Source organism: Geotrypetes seraphini, chromosome 9, assembly GCF_902459505.1.
Source record: "Geotrypetes seraphini chromosome 9, aGeoSer1.1, whole genome shotgun sequence".
NCBI lineage: Eukaryota > Metazoa > Chordata > Amphibia > Gymnophiona > Dermophiidae > Geotrypetes > Geotrypetes seraphini.
In genome coordinates this window covers 68,480,628-68,496,803 of record NC_047092.1, presented here as the reverse complement: position 1 = coordinate 68,496,803, position 16,176 = coordinate 68,480,628, and the positions used below count along the sequence as shown (strand labels likewise).

At 40.8% G+C, this 16,176-nt stretch overlaps 1 protein-coding gene across 1 annotated transcript in view; it reads left to right on the top strand.

The window, feature by feature from the left end:
* Positions 1–205: 205 nt before the first annotated feature.
* The window catches only part of SLC38A4 (solute carrier family 38 member 4), a 207,504-nt gene continuing 191,533 nt past the window's right edge, over positions 206–16,176 (top strand). The window contains exon 1 of the mRNA XM_033957520.1: positions 206–305. The gene's annotated coding sequence lies outside the window, so the exon portion shown is untranslated. The remainder of the gene's footprint in view (positions 306–16,176) is intronic.

The following is a 16,176-nucleotide window of genomic DNA, read 5'->3' as shown; positions in this document are numbered from 1 at the left end:
TTCCTTGGGATGGCTGCTCTAGTTCACCTGAAAGGATGCTTACGGTGGACTTCTCATTATATTTAAGGCTGCAGGATTGCTGATTGGTGGCTTTTGGAAAAGGGAGGGTCTGCAGTGGATGAAATGCGATGCTGGGGGATCAACACCCTCTCACATGCTGGAAATTTCCACTCTTTCAAACTCAAAAAAAAAAAAAGAAGAAAGAGAGAAAAGAAAGGGTCTCAGACCACATTCTCTGACCCTCTGGTGAATGTTGTACTGCTCTCGCTTGCATTTTTGACCTGTGGAGAAAGAACTGTCTTGAGGTGGGTGTTCTGATCTTTGAAAGCATTTGTTTTCTTAAAGTACAGCATTCCATTCTCATTATAAGGACTATAACAGTTTACATGTCTAAATTTGGGGCTTGGCAGTCGGTGTTCAGGTTGACATTCAATGCTTCCTGCTTGGAGAGTGCCACGGTGTAAAGATTTACAGAGCTTTTAAAGCATTAGCATTAAACCGCATGGGACTTATATACATAAATCGTGTGAGTGTTCTCACTTTACAGTCAGTAGTACTTGGGAACTCTATCTCTTTAGATAAACTAGTCTCCTATATGAGGGATCCAGGGTTAAAAGGAAGGTAAGGAATGAATTCCAAAGAGGCTGCTTTCTGACTGCAGGTCTTCCTGGGGGAAATCAGCTGCAGGATGAAATTGTATCCAATAGCAGCTTTTATCAAGGTGCATATCAAATATCCAACTAGGTATCGTCAATCAGTCCTGGCTGATTCGCAGAACTAGTGTAATGCCTTCCTGGCAGAAACTGGAGCGGGTGGAGAAACCTGTCATACTCAGAGGGAGTTGAACTTAATATGTACTTACTGTAAAAGTTTGGTGGATCAATGCACGGTAATGTTTGCAGAAAACTACCTAACTCTTCCATAGATATTGGCATTTTTTAAAAAAAATGAATTTCAGGATCTGACTGCTGCAAAATGAAACTTTGAAACTGGTCCTTCTACCATCTGGACAGTGACTCCGACTCCTTTATGGATCGTCTTCCAGTGATCCAAGAACAAATTTTAATTGACAGAGAAAGCTGTTTCTGGATGAGCTCAGGCTTCTGCTTAAAAGATCAGAATTAGAGAAGGGTCGTGAACTGGATGTTTCATGTCTCTATTTTACCTAATGAAATACTTTCCAATGCTTTTTTCAAAAATCAGTGATCACATTAGACACGTTACCAAATGAAGCAGAAATCCGTTTCTCATTTGGTGCTCTTTCTCCTGGTTCAGATAGAGCAGGGTACAAACAACCCCAGTCACGATCTGTTATGAATTATGGGGACCTAAAGCACTCTCCTGTCAACTAAGGGATGTGACACTGTTTATTTTCAGCAACACTGTATTCAGTATAGCGTGCTGTAATTCTATACAGGCATAATATGTTGCTCTGTGCCCTACTGTACTATTTACTCTGCAGTCAGGACAGCGCATGGGTTGTCTGTCAACTTCTTGCTCAGTATCCTAGTAGTAGAAAAGGTAGAGAGGATAGAAGAAGCTGTTATTCTTAGAGTTGAACTGAGCAGATATCAGAAGTTATTGGGATAGTCTATGTTTCTGTGTTTTATTGAATAATCATTGGGTGGGGGGGTGGGGGGAGAAAATGGTTTGTTATGCATATTGTAAGTTGAACGTGCTTTTATTAACTTATCATATGATATATATTTGTGTATTGCACTTTTGAAGTTTAGAAAATCAATGAAGAATTTAAAAAAAGAAGTTTGCTGGAGCAGTTTGATCAGTGATCTGTGCAGAATGATGTCTATAAGTGTTGGTAGTTCAGAAAAATTAAGCCGAGCGACTGAAACGAAATGACACATTGAAATAGTCCTACTGCCAAGTGAACTGTGAACTATAAGCAAGTGGTTACATTAACCCCTGGTTTCCTTTGATCAAAAGGAAAGAGCTTTGAAAAGACAGAGCAATTTTGTTTGGTTTGGTTTAGTGATCTGATGAACACAGCAAGAAGGCAAAGACAGAAAGGCAGGTCAGGACATTAGCAAATTTTACTGGGCTGCATTGCTGATACAGATAGTTTTTAAGAGGTCATTTTTAAAATGATTCCAGAGCTTCCAAGAGTGTAAATAGTGGAACTTACAAGTGTAAATGTCTTTTTAAAAATCATAATAATACCGCCATTTACACTTGTAGATGTCACAGGAGCTATAGATTCCAAAGGGTTTGTTAGCCCAGAAAATATACAACTATTTTCAGTTTTGCATAGGAGTAGACATACAGGGGATGCGGAAAAGTTCTCAGCCCAACCAAGACGAGAGTGACTGGCTATGGTTCAATCAATGATCTGAAACAATGTCAAAAGAAAGGATTTTGTTTCTGTAAATTGGCACTCTTTTCAGCCTCAGTGGCAAAAAGCTCAGAATTTAGGAAGTTGGTTGGGCTGAGAACTTTTCAGCACCCCCTCATATGAAAAAAAAAAAATTTCCATGCTGGCTTTAGTACCTCCTCTCAGGCATACATTATGCTTCAGCCAGCTCCTCATTTTGGCCAGGGATTCAGAAGAGTGATTGAGGGCCAATTGTGCCTAATCTGATATTTTAAAATGTCCTTAAAAATGTAAACAAATAAGTCTTTAGGAGCTTGTCTCCTTGATTTGCTGTTCATTTATGTGGAATGTTGTAGGAAGTGAAAATCACTATCGCCTGAGTGATGTTGCTCTGTTGTACATGGCCTCCTACACTAATAGGAAAATGCACGTGTCCTGCTTATCTGTATATAAGCCAAGCAATAAAGGCAAGCAAGATGCTGAAATCAACCAACAGTGATATTTATTAGTGAAAAAGTCTCAATACTGTTAAAAAGCTGAGGTCCCAAGTAGGATCCCAGTTTTGGCAATCTGGAATGCCTTCATCAGAGGAAAAATGAGTTACGGTGTACCACTGGTTGTATGAGAACTCGTCTAAACTAATGATCATAACTAAATCATGAAGGCGTCATCAGTAAAAACTTCATGCCAAAAAAGAAAAGCTCGCTTACCTTTTTTGCTTGGTTGCTACACTATGAGTCAAGTTCTCTTCTTTCTTCTGTTAGGTACCTGTATATACATTAGAACATAAGAATTGCCATACTGGGACAGACCAGAGGTCCATCAAGCCCAGTATCCTGTTTCTAACAGTGGCCAATACAGGTCCCAAGTACCTAGCTAGATCCCAAGTAATAAAACAGATTTTATGCTGTTTATCCTAGGAATAAGCAGTGGATTTTCCCAAGCCATTTAAATAACGGCCTATGGACCTCTCCTTTAGGAAATTAGCTAAACCTTTTTTAAACCCTGCTAAGCTAACTGATGTCATAACATTCTTTGGCAATGAATTCCAGAGTTTAATTACATGCTGTGTGAAGAAATATTTTCTTTGTTTTGTTTTAAATCTACTACTTAGTAGATTCATCACATGTCCCTTAGTCCTAGTATTTTGGCTTCATTGTCATTGTAATACAACAAGGAAATTGTGAACATCTCAAATTAGACATTTGATATCCAACTTTAATGCCCTATGCAAAACTGAGCTTCATCCTGGTTTTAGGCTTTCAGATGAAGATGTTTTAAAGCTTTTTTGACTTGAAGGCATTTATTTATAATTTCTGTTTCAAAATGACAAGTTGGAGAACCAAAAACTCCATTCTGTAGATCATAGTTATGTTTAAACATGCATTAAGCATAAGTATAGTGAATAACCGTGTTCTAATTTTGCATAAACATTGAATTCCTATTAGCAATATTAATTATAATATGTGAGGGATGAGGTTTGAAGAGGGTGGGTTAGTATGAATTTGGAGCTTATTTTAATGAAGATTTGTTATGAAGTTGTATACTTACAGTATGTCTTAAAATTTTTTTAATATGCTTGATAGATACAAGCCTATTATATTCTATGGACACGTTAGCATTTAGCACGCCTTAGTAAAAGGACCCCACTGTTTCCCAATAATGCATGCAAGCACAATCTATTGGGAAAGAGTCGACCCTCTTTGCGAACAAAAGAGCACACATTCTAAACAGCATTGCTCCCATGACTACATAATGAAGACATTCCTGGAAATGACATTGGTAACATCACAAACTCCTCCTTTTACAAAAGCGTAGCGCAGTTTTTAGCACTGGCCAGGGTGGTAACAGCTCCGACACTCATAGAATTCCTATGAGCATAGGAGCTGTTACTACCATGGCCAGCACTAAAAACCATGCTCCGCTTTTGTAAAAGAGGGGGGGGAAAGTGAGCATTTTAGACAGGATTCTGTAAACAGTTCCTAAATTGGCCAGCATCTAAAAAAAACGGTGCTAACCACATATCGATCACACTTAGGCACCGTTAACAGAATTGCGGCTACTAGTGCCTAAGAAAAAATTTCTTGACAAAGAGCATTTAACAAAGTCATTTGGCAACGGGCAGTTTTAGAGAGGATTCTCAATAAAGCCACAGGTGAAACATGTTGGATTAAACCTCCCAGACCATGCTGAAAATCTGTAAAGATAAGTGAAATTTTTACAAAAAAATCTATAACGCTATTTATGAAGGGATGATAAGAACGTACGCAGGTAGGACTGGTCTCAGGGCACTGGTCTTTGACCTAGGGGCTGCCGTGGGAGCAGACTGCTGGGCACGATGGACCACTGGTCTGACCCAACAGCAGCAATTCTTATGTTCTTATGTAAATATTGGGACCGATGCCGGTCATAAAGCTTTACTACTATGAGCTTGTGTGAGCAGTGAGTGGTGTCGTTGAGGTCCATGATGAGAGTGAACTTAGGGATTTTGGAATATCTACTATTGGAATATACTATTGTCCCCAAGTATAAGCTATATATTTTTATTATACTATCTGTGTGTGAACTAAGAAAAAATTTAGGCACCATTAAGGTAGGCCAGGATTTTTAAGGCCTACTTATTCAGCACCTGAGTTTTTGGGAGAATTGTGCCTTGCAACATGTAGTTTCAAGTTTCAAGTTTATTAAAAGTTTGTTGTACACGCAATATTAAATACTTCAATGCGTATGACAATTTAAAATTGGGAGACAAAATAAAACAATTTGTACACATAAACACACAATGTATGTACCCAAGTAATTAGCGAAACAAAAGGGAAGAGGGGTGAACTACAATCTTTAAGGAAAGTAAAAGTACATTTAAGGAAATAACAACATCAGGAGGGTAATGAAGAATGTTTTAAAAATGTGGCTAAGCCTAAAAAGAGGATAGGGGAGGTTGTGACCTATACATAAGGTCTGGTTAAAATTAGGTATTTGAGCTTGAGATTAATGATAGATGAATTATCCTATCTATGACTCAGATGTGTTTACAAACTATTCTATCTTATCAGGCCGGTATATGGGATAAACATCATGGTAATTTTAGTTATTTATTCATTCATTTTTCTATACTGTTCTCTCAGGGTTTACATGAATTTATTCAGGTACTCAAGCATTTTTCCCTGTCTGTCCTGGTGGGCTCACAATCTGTCTAATGTACCAGGGGCAATGGGGGGATTAAATCACTTGCCCAGGGTCACAACCTCAGGGTGCCGAGGCTGTAGCTGTAACCACTGCGCCACACCCTCCCCTTATATTAAGTTCCAACACCTATCTGGCATTTAGAAAATTGTTAAAAACATATTTGTTTTGTAAACTTTTTAACTAATGGATTGTAATTCACTGTGAATGTCCAATATCTTTACTCTGTAAACCGCACAGAACTGAGACGTAGCTGCAGTATACAAGCATATTGTTATGTTATGTCTATAATTTTCTTGATCACCTCTGGAACCTTTTTTAAAAATTGGTATTGCATTGGCTACCCTCTCATTTTCCAGTCAGTGGTGGGAGAGGGAAGATATGATAGAGGTTTAAATATTTATGTGGCATAAATGCACGAGACAAATCTCTTTCATTTGAAAGGAAGCTCTGGAATGAGAGGGCACTTTAAGATCATCACATACAATCACACCCAAGTCCTGCTCTTCTGTCATGCACAAAATTTCTTCACCACCTAAACTGTACCATTCCTTCCGGTTTTTGTAGCCCAAATGCATGACCTTGCGTTTTTTAGCATTCAATTTTAGCTGCCAAATTTCAGACCATTCTTCAAACTTTCCTAGGTCTTTGTTCATGTTATTCACACCATCTGGGGTGTCTAATCTATTGAAGATTTTGGTATTATCTGCAAAGAGGCAAATCTTACCTGACAGCCCTTCAGCAATATCACAAAAAATGTTAGAAAGAACAGGCCCAAGAACAGAACCTTGAGGCACACCACTGGTAACATCTCTTTCCTCAGAGCAATCTCCATTAACCACTACCCTCTGTCCTCTTCCACTCAACCAGTTCTTGACCCAGTCCATCACTTTGGAGTCCATCCCAAGGGCACTCAGTTTATTTATTAAACGTCTGTGGAACACTGTCAAAAACTTTGCTAAAATCTAAATATACCACATCTAGCATTCTCCCTCTACCCAATTCTCTGGTTACCCAGTCAAAGAAATTGATCAGATTTGTTTGTCAAGACCTACTTCTAGTGAATCCATTTTACCTCTGGTCCTGTAATCCACTGGATTACAGAAACCACCATTCTCTGTTTTAAAAATGTTTCCATTAATTTGCTTACCACAGAAGTCAGACTTACTGGCCTGTAATTCCCTGCTTCCTTACTTCTACTTTTGTGTAGAGGGACCACATCTGCCCTTTTCCAGTCCTCTGGTACCACTCCCAACTCTAGAGAAACTTTGAAAAGGTAAGTCAGCAGAGCTACCAGCACTTCCCATAGTTCCTTCAGCACCCTCAGATGTACACCATCAGGCCCCATTGCTTTGTCTACCATTAATTTAGCTAGCTCCTCACAAACACAAACCTCTGAAAATCGATCAGGATCTACCACTCCTCCATCCCTATTCACATTTGACTTCTGCAGTCCCGCTCCTAGCGCTTCAGCTGTGAACACAGAACAGAAATATTTGTTAAACAATTCAGCCTTTTCTTTATCAGCTTCTACATATTCCTCCCCTTCATTTTTGAGACTCACAATGCCACTTTTGCACTTCTTCCTATCACATATATATCTAAAAAAATTTTTGTCTCCCCGTTTTACCATGTCAGCAGGTTTCTGGAGTAGCCTGGTAGATGGTGTAGACTAAGGCCCATAATCCACTCTAACCACTACACTTATGGTGGAATTTATGAGCCTTCCAAATCTAGTCCTAATACCACTGTACCCACATATAGGTGTCACCTGCAGGCATAAGGGCTATTAGTGTGGAGTACAGTTGGGTACACTAGCTATGGGTTAAATTTTGGAAGGCTCACCATACAATATAATAGGGCTATGGTAACATGTGTACCTGGTAAATTTTATGTGAGGTACACTGCATGCCCCCTAGGGTGTTCCACTGCTCTGTTGAGATGTCTGTGTAGTAAGTCTACTTAGAAAGCTGAACCCCTCCTACATCCCAATATTCTGTGCATTTTTCTTTGGGTTTTTTTTTTTAATGTTTCAAAAATTAAGACACACTGGGTACAAACATACCCATTTTCGAGACAAAAGTTTTGCAGTTTTGAAAATGGGTATGTTTGATACTAGATTTAAATGTCTTATTGAAAATGACCCACAAAGTGTCATACAGAACTGCATATTAGCTGTTGAGGGAGAAGATTGTGGTGTTAAGCATACTTGCCTTATCTGCAATTCAAGGGTTGGACACAACTGAATGGATAGTAGCAATAGTAGTAGTAATCCATTTTCTCTAGGTTAACTGCATGAACAGATACTGGACATACATCCAACAGTCAGTGAGAGGCTTTGCAGTTACCATGTAGTAATTTTGGTCCTTAATTAGCTAACAAGCTGCTAAATGTATGCTTGTAACTGTCCTTGGTATTCTATATCCCATAAATGCAAATTCCAGAGCATGCAACTACAAGGGGACAGACCTGGGAGAGGCATGAGCTTGGTAGTTAATCAAGCGGGTTATAAAACACTTGCAGTTACACACCTAACTGTCTACAGTTAGACACAAAGCACTTACACCCACCATTTGACTGATGTAAGGGCTCATGCCTAAAGTTAGATGCATATATGTGGACTTATACTGGTATTCTATACCAGCATTTGCATGGGCAATTGCTATCATAGAGTCCATGCTTAGCGCACAGTATTCCAGCACCCAACTTTAGGTGACCTTTTGAGAATTAACCCTTAGGGTTTCTTTTACAAAAGCATGCTAGGGCCTTAGCGCGCGGAATAGCGCGTGCTAAAATGCTGCACGTGCTAGCCGCTACCACCTCCTCTTGAGCAGGCAGTAGTTTTGTGGCTAGCACGCGCTAATCTGGTGTGTGCGCTAAAAATGCTAGCGCACCTTTGTAAAAGGAGCCCTTAGTGCATAAGAAACAGTAAGATGAATAGGATTAATTTAAACAATAAAAGGATGGATTTATTTTTTATTTTCATTATTTCTACACCGCTTAAAACCTAAGCAGTTTACTAAAAGAACATATATAATCATGTAAACACACATGATCAAGACAACATAATACATTGACTCATTACAATTATCTAACATCCTAAAACTAATACAAAATTAGTAAAACGTCAGTAAAATAGGCTATCGAAATCTAACCTAGTAAAAAGCTCTCACAAACAGATGTATTTCTAATTGCTTCTTAAAAGACATCTTGTTCTTACATAGCCTCAAACATCCTGGCAGAGCATTCCATTTCAGAGGACCCGCCATAGAAATGGCTGATGCTTGCGTCTTCTTGTAATGGGTTTCACCCAGTGCCGTACCTAGCATACTTGATACCCAGGGCCCATCATTCTTTAATGACAACCCCCCATCTATATGAAAAATATGATTTTTAGTAACAATCCACATATCGCACAACAGAGTGTACCTAGGAAAAGGCAGCATCTTAAACACTGCAGTGAGCACTAGAACACCAACACATACATTGTAAAACTAAACAAGCCAGATCCTGCACAGTCAATTGATCCTGTACAGTCAATGCTATCAGAAAGCCATGTCCCTTTCATACACACAGACAGATACACCCTCGCCCAATATGGAATAATCACAAATTAAAAATAGAAATATGTAGACAAAAGTTAAACTGAACTGCCAAGAAACCAGACTCTGCATACAATGCAACACCACAACAGCACAAAAACAGTAATACATGTCCTCTAATTCTGTGTAAAATATAAAGACAGTAGATGTAAATTTGAAAAACTGATACATAACAATCACCACTTTACAAATTAACAAATAAAAATAAAACAAATAATGAGAAATAAGAAAATACAATTTTAGTGGACTAATCCCCATAAGCTCGGTCCCCGTCCCCACAAACCATCTAATTCCATCCACACAAGCCTTGAATTGTTTTATATTGAACTTATTATAGTATAAAAAGAAACAATATTCTGTACAATTGTCAATTTATAAATCAGCTTCTTCTCCCCACTCTCTCTTCCCCATTTCCCTTCAGCGTCCTCAGCCCACTCTCTCTCCACTTACCTTCAGCGCACGCACATAAAAACAAGCAAGTAATTTTATAGCATTTTCATTCTATTCATTCATAGAAATTAAAGTCTAAATAATGCCAGTCACATAACAAAACATGATTTTACAAAAATAATTCCCTGCACAGTCAAGCCTGCAAGGATTACTAGATGTCTTTCAGCAGCTCCCCTCCCTCCCTCCTCCTTACCTTTGTGGCCAAGTCAAAATGATCTACCAACAATAAAATTTTAAAAACACAAAGCACACTGTACGCAGAGAAAATGTTAATTATCATTTATATTCAGCGGGCTTTCAAAGAGGTCAAGGCAGATGACTTTATGCAATGTCACCTCAGTAACAACTATACAAAAATAGACAAATATACCCCCTCCCTTTTTACTAAACCGCGATAGTGGTTTTTAGCACAGGGAGCTGCGCTGAATGCCCCACGCTGCTCTCGACGCTCATAGGCTCCCTGCGCTAAAAAACACTATTGCGGTTTAGTAAAAGGGGGCCATAGTGTAAAATATAGACAGCATATATAAATTCTCAAAACGGACACATTTTGATCACTAAATTGAAAATAAAATCATCTTTCCTACCTTTGGTAATTTCATCAGTCTCTGGTTGCACTTTATTCTTCTGACTGTGCATCCAATATTTCTTCTCTTCTTTCAGCCTCCTGTATGCTTCCTCTCCTCCAGACCTCATTCCCTCCCCCAACTTTTTCTTTGTTTCATCCTGTCCCCTTCTTTCTTTCTCTCTTCATGCCCCCTTTCTTTCTGTAAGTCTGCCTTTCTCTCTCTCTCCATGCCCCATTTCTTTCTTTCACCCTGCCCCCTTTCTTTCTCTCTCCATGCCCCCTTTCTTTCTCTATGTCTGTCTTTCTCTCCCCCCATGCCCCATTTTTTTCTTTCTTTCACCCTGCCCCCTTTCTTTCTTTCAGGATCCCTGTCCCCCCCCTAATCTTTCTTTCTGGCTCCCTGTCTTCCTCCCCCCTTTCTTTCTTTCTCCCTACCCTCCCCCATGCCACCGCCTTTGGGAAACATACTGCTGCCACCACCGCCAGAGAAAGGCTGCCACTGGCCATCGGAAACAGGCCGGCATCAAGTTTGCTCTGCTTCTTTTCCTGGGGGCCGACCAACTCTCGCTGCCCGATGTCAATTCTAACATCGGAGAGGACGTTCCTGGCCAGCCAGGCAGCGATTGGCTGGCCCAGAACGTCCTCTCCGATGTCAGAATTGACATCAGACGGCTAGAGTTAAGATCGGCTTGCGGGGAAGAGAAGCAGGGAGGGAGAACTCTGCGCAATGGCAGCCTTTCCCCGGTGAGTGACCAGCTGTGCACCCCCTTGGGCCGTGCACCCGGGGCGGACCGTCCCCACCCTCTCCCCCTTGGTATGCCATTGGTTTCACCAAGCACCTCTATTGATAGCTTCATGGCAGATTCAGATCTTAACATTCTAGATGGAATATAATGTTTCAATACTTGCTTTAAATTCCACAGTGCTATCCCATAGATCGCTTGGTGAACAACCATCAACATTTTGTATTCAATTCTACCTTGAATTGGCAACCAGTGGAGACTCTTCAGTACCGGTGTTATAAGTTCATTCCCTGCCACCCCGGTAATCATTCTCACCAAAGCATTTTGCACAACTTGAAGTGCCTTGATTTTATTTTTCATAATACATAACAATAGGGAATTGCAATAATCCAATCTGGATAACACCAAGCTCTATACCACAATGTGAAAATCAAACTGTCAGGCTATCTGCTTATGTTCTGTTATGGGTATAGGCTGTTTGAAAATTTCCCACCCTGTGTGCAGGTGGAAGTGCTTGCATGGTTTCACAGCATTCTTGCATTTATTCACATTTGCAGAGAGGGGAGAGATTTTCCTGAGAGTAGAGCAACGTTAGGCCCTGGACTGAATATGCATTTCATGCTTTTATTTTTCAGGGGTATGTACATTGAGGTGTATTTTCAAAGCACTTAGACTTCCAAATTTGCATAGTAATCTATAGAAATTTTGAATGAGCTCCATTGTTTTAGTCAAAGGACGTAGTGACAAGAAAAGCAAGTACAAGTCTCTGTGGGTGTTTAAATTCACAAATATGGGTTTGAGCTAAGTCTTTTTCAAAGCTAGAACTCAGGTAAAGTGAGGGACTTTTGCAACAGCTCCATTACACATGTGCAGTTACCAAAGCTATATAAATTCCCTTTCCACATTCCAACAGGCCACTACAGCTGCTCTGAGAATTAGGATCGGTATGTTTAGAAATGAGCACATTGTTTAAAGCAAAACACATGCCAAGGCCTATGACCATTATTGCTGATATGCTATTGCTTCTCCAGTTGTCTTGTTTCAGGTTACTGACATCTGAGGCAGAGGACTGAGCAACATGGATCCCAGCATAATCAGGTTTCTTGATCAGTAGCACTGAGCAAAAGCAGACAAGTTTATGAAAATGCTGGAATAAATTCCATTAATTTGGCCACACACAGAGCACCATAACCACCCAGGAAATAACAGAAAGGTAGGGATAAATTTGGACTCATATAACAACCACCCAGGGAAAATTTGGATTTAGAGTTTAGATTTGCATTTCCAAATCTTACTTCAACGCATGTTACAATCAAATGTAATAGGTAACCTTTACTCCAAGGGGTCTGCAATCTGGGTTGGTACCTCAATAGAGTCTGAGGTGACTTGCTCAGGATTATGGAGATCATTATTGGGACAAGCAAGATTTGAAACCTAGTTTCCTTGATTTTCAGTTCACTACTTTGACCACTAGACTACCCCTCCACTCTCAGAAAGTCTGAAAGATATTTCAAAAGTTTAGTTGTATAGTTGATGCTGCAACCATCCAAGAAATGTCAAAAAGGAGAGTTGCTGATGTTTTAATACCCTTAAGATAGGAGGCGACTTTTAAGACACAAGAGAAATTTCAGTCATTTGGCCATACACTGGATATTGAGACCAGTCAGAATATAGCATAGAAGAGATTCGCTAATGTTTTAAAAATCTGAATAGGTAGCTTTAGCAGTTATGCTAAGCTCTGGGAAAGTAAGGGCATAAAATAATCCTTACTAAAGATAATAATGGATGGATGGATCAAATAGGAAATGACTATGTGTAACAACATTGTAACACAAAAACAGAGAAAAATGAAGGCAGATTAAAACCATATGGCTTTTCTAGTCTGCCCATTCATGCCATCTACTATCCCTTCCTCTCCTTTTGAAATCCAATGTATTGTACTTGTCCCAAGCTTTCTTAAATTCAGATACAGTCTTTGTCTCTATAACCTCTACCAGGAGACTTTTCCAGAAATTCACCTTTTAGTGAAGAAGTATTTCCTTAGGTTAATTCCAAGCTTACCCCCATTCACCTTCATTCTATGCCCTCTCATTCCACAGCTTCCTTTCAATTATAAGATATTTGCCTCCTGCACATTTGTGACTCATAAGTATTTACCGTATTTTTCGCTCCATAAGATGCACCTGACCATAAGATGCACCCTAGATTTAGAGAAGGTGAACAAGAAAAAAAACATTTTGAACCAAATTGTATACTAATATATACCCGGCACCTTTAAATTCTGTCCGAGCCCCCCCCCCCCCAATCAATCGTTGAGGCTCGAATGAGCATGCAATTATTGCCAGAGCAATTGTTGCTAATTAGTGGCAGAAATCCTTTATACATTTGAATCATGATGTAAAATCCATGAGTGAGAGTTGCAGAATCAAAGGTATACAGTTTGAAGACAGGCATTCTAAACACACTTGAATTTTGATCTACAAAAACATTTATGCAGTTAACACAGGAGTAAATTTGGGTCAGTGAACAGTTAAAAATTCATCTAAAAGTTATCCACATAAAAAGGTACAACAGAGGTCTTCTAGAAGCATAATTTTAAATTGAATCAGATAGTGATAATACTCATCCACATGGAGGACCATGTACAGAATACCTTTGCTCCATAAGACCAGGGCCGCCATCAGGGCAGTACTACCGGTCCTGCATTCAGGGGCCCGGAGCTGACAGGGGGCCCGGGCTCCCCCAGGGTCCTAGGCAGTGTTCTAAGGCAGGGGCGCCAGTAGCTCGCCAAGGCAAAGTGAGTCGATCACCCAGGACTCACTTTGCCTTGGTGATCTATCGGGCCGATCAGTCTTCCTCTCCCCGACGTCAATTCTGCAGTCGAAGAGGAAGTTCGGGCCAGCCAATCGCTGCCTGGCTGGGTGGAACTTCCCCTCCGACGGCAGAATTGACGTCGGGGAGAGGAATGCTGGTCGGCCCGAAGCAGGGAGAGCATGCGTCGGCGTCGGCTTTGGGCCCTGTTATCCATTGGTAGGTCCTGTTCCCCGATGGCAGCGGCAGTGGCAGTGGCTTGGAGAACGGCAGGGAGAAAGAAAGAAAGGGGGCATGAAGGAAAGAAGAGAAACAGAAAAAAAGAAAGGGGGCATGAAGAGAGGAAGAAAAAGTTGGGGGAGGGAATGAGGTGTGGAGGAGAGGAAGCATACAGGCTGAAAGAAGGGAAGAGGAGCAGCTTACTGGACCGGAGTGGAGTTGTGGGGTGTCCCGTGCTGACCCCGGAGTGAACGGCGGCGGCTTTTCCTTTCCTCCTGGCTGGCTGGCGGTGCATGCAGGCACTAGCAGAGACGGACCCCTGACGTCACCGGGTCCGTCTCCGATATTACTTAAAGCAGCCGCTGCTGTGACTGTGCTGGGAGCAGCTTACTGGACCGGAGTGGAGTTGTGGGGTGTCCCGTGCTGACCCCGGAGTGAACGGCGGCGGCTTTTCCTTTCCTCCTGGCTGGCTGGCGGTGCATGCAGGCACTAGCAGAGACGGACCCCTGACGTCACCGGGTCCGTCTCCGATATTACTTAAAGCAGCCGCTGCTGTGGTTGCGGCCGCAGCCGCGCGGCCGCAGGGCGTGGCCGAAGGGGCGTGCCCTAAGGGGCACGCAAGGCCCCTTGGGAGCCCCTTAGGAGCCACGTGGAGACCGGGAGCCGGTAGTGGGAAATTCATATGGATTATTTAGATCCGGATCAGATCCTGCTCCCTATTATTGGATCCAAGAAGTATATATTCCTTAACTGCTGCAGTGAGGACGGCGTTGAAGTTTTTCTCTTTTCTTCTTTTTCTTAATAATGCCAAAAAGACGAGGAAGGAACGCCGGAGGAGCCTCCCGGCGACCCTTAACTCCAGTGGTTACTATTGATGATTTTCTCCGACGCCTACAACGGGAACAAGAAGGGTCGGGTGCTAGCTCATTGGGGATACCCCCGGAGAGTAGTACGGTGGGCTCCCCTGAGCATGAAGTCACTCTTAGCCCCGACGTTAGGACGCCACCCCTCCAACCCACGCCGCAAGCTACTAGCTCTCCACGGGACCAGAATCCACCTGAGGAGGTGGCTAGTTCTTTGTCCACAGAGGCTAGTATGGAGGGCTCGCTGAATATGACAACGGGACTTGCGACCGGGACAACAACAGAGGTTGGAGGAATACAAGACCACACTGAGGTAAAGCTAATTTCTGAACATTTAGATACTACACCATTACAACTTTTTTCACCTACAAAACCTCCTACAGTCACACTCGAAGCATTATGGGACTTGGTAGTGAATTTGGGGAATTCCTTAAATCCTCAAATAAAAAGTTTGGATAAAGAATTAAAAGAACAAAAGGAAGAAATAAAAGTTTTAAAGCAGGATATGTTACAATTTAAAACTGAGACACAAAATACAAATAAGGAGTTAATCTTACTGAAACAAAATCAAGATATGTTGGTTAAAGATAATATATTACTCAGGAAGAAGTTGGAAGTGCAGGAGAATAATGGTCGTATAAATAATTTGAGATTTATAAATTTTCCAAGAATCCTGTCAACTTCTCCTAGAGAAATGGTGAAAAGATATTTTATGGAAATTTTGGAAATTCCTGAAAACTCCTTACCTCCTCTTACAAGAGTGTATTACCTACCTGCTAAGCCCATATCCAAAGAAGAAGGGAAAATTGAGGAACCCCGGGAGAGGTCAATGGACATTTCGGCAATACTGGAACAATCAGATAGGGAACTGGCTGTTCCAGCTACTCTCTTGTTGTCTGTCGCTTTGGCTCCAGACAAAGATTGGATATTAAAACTTTTCTTCAAAAACAGATCCAAAGACTTCCTGGGGCAGCATATTCAGATTTTTCCTGATGTCTCTAGAGAGACTCAGAAAAGAAGGAAAGAATTTTTAATTCTTAAGCCTGGAGTGACTCAAATAGGGGGTATTTTCTTTTTGAGATATCCATGTAAATGTGTAGTTAGATATTTATCATTTAAGTATATATTTACAGAGCCATCTCAGCTGATTAGCTTTATCTCAGTGAAACGTCTAGAAAAAGGAATAATAACAACATAACGTCTATTTAAGGTTAATTCCCTGCACTTTAGTCAGAAAAGGATTTTTTTTCTTATTTAACTAATTTGAATTATATTTGTTCTACTCTTAATTATGGATCTAATAATATTGAGGACTAGTGTGAGATCAGCTAGATTAGAAGTTCCTTGTAGTAATATTAATTTTGGAATGTTAATTTAATATGTTGTGTGATCTCACTTTACTGTACAAGAT